Source organism: Myodes glareolus, chromosome 15 (assembly GCF_982192425.1).
Source record: "Myodes glareolus chromosome 15, mMyoGla1.1, whole genome shotgun sequence".
Classification (NCBI taxonomy): Eukaryota; Metazoa; Chordata; class Mammalia; order Rodentia; family Cricetidae; genus Myodes; species Myodes glareolus.
Window position 1 is genome coordinate 77,627,796 of NC_142040.1, and position 1,282 is coordinate 77,629,077.

The window sequence follows — 1,282 nt, forward strand, 5'->3', positions numbered from 1 at the left end:
GGTAACTCAGACTTTTTCTAAGCAACCCCTCAACCATGCTTCTGTAAATATATTTGTAGTATACTCACTGGTTCACCAAACTGGACTAGGGTGGCATCATTTCTGTGATCTGTTGTCAGTGCCCTGTCTGAGATGAACAAGTGTTTATTTCTATCTCCCTGGGAAGAGTCATACAACCCCAAGGTGTCCTAACAGAACGAACTAACAAAAGAAAGCTGCTTAACTCTTGGCAGCTGAGAAATGGAGAGAATGCCTCCACTGGGTAGGCTCTGTATCTATTTTTTATCCTGTCCTATGGGGTGCTGCCATGCAGATCCGAGGCAGTTTCCCCCTTCCTCAGTAATCCCTCTATAAATGTCCTCACAAACATATCCGAAGGCTCATCTTACTGATCTCCTAAGCACACGTCAACTCATTCAAGCTGGCAATCATTACTATTCTAGTCTCTGTTCTGTCGCCATGAAGGAACACCATGACCACAGCAACTCTTACAAAGGAAAACTTTTAATTGGTGCTGGCTTACAGATTCAGAGGTATATACCTTTATTGTCATGGCAGGAAGCATGGCAGCATGCAGGCAGACATGGTGATGGAGAAGGAGCCAAGAGGTCTGCATCTGGATTGGCAGGCAGTAAGAAGAAGGCGCTGGGTCTATCTTGAGCATTTGAAACCCCAAAACTAACTCCCAGTGATACACTTCCTCCAACAAGGCCACACTTACTCCAATAAGACCACACGTCCCGATCCCTGTCAAGTAGCTTTACTCCCTATGAACGTATGGGAGCCATTTTCATTCAACTGCCATATAGCACCACCACATGTCTCCTCCTTTCTTTCTTCCCTTTTGGGTTTCTTTGTTTGAGTTCATTATTTTTGTGTTGAATGTTGGGAATTGTGAACTTCCAGATCCTGAATTTCTTGTAAACAACTTGTTTTCCCCTGATCTGAGTGCTGACAACTGCTCTGAGCACAAGACCCTCAGGAATTCCTGATGGCAGGGGAATTCCTGATGGCAGGTTTCTGGTGCATTTGGCTGGGGCGTGGCTATCCCTATATAAGCTGCCCCAGGACACAATAAAGGGGCCATTCTTTGGGCATTTCTGTTTCCCGCCGTGCATGTGCTACAGTTGAACACACACAAAAAAATTACACTTTTTTGTGTTTTGTCCTGGAGTGATTGATATACCCTATGTCATTCCATTGGAGAAAACTGATTTTTCCTACTCCAGCAGTTACAAATGACAGTTATGTTTTTTAATCTTTACCCTAGTGGCTAGGTTTA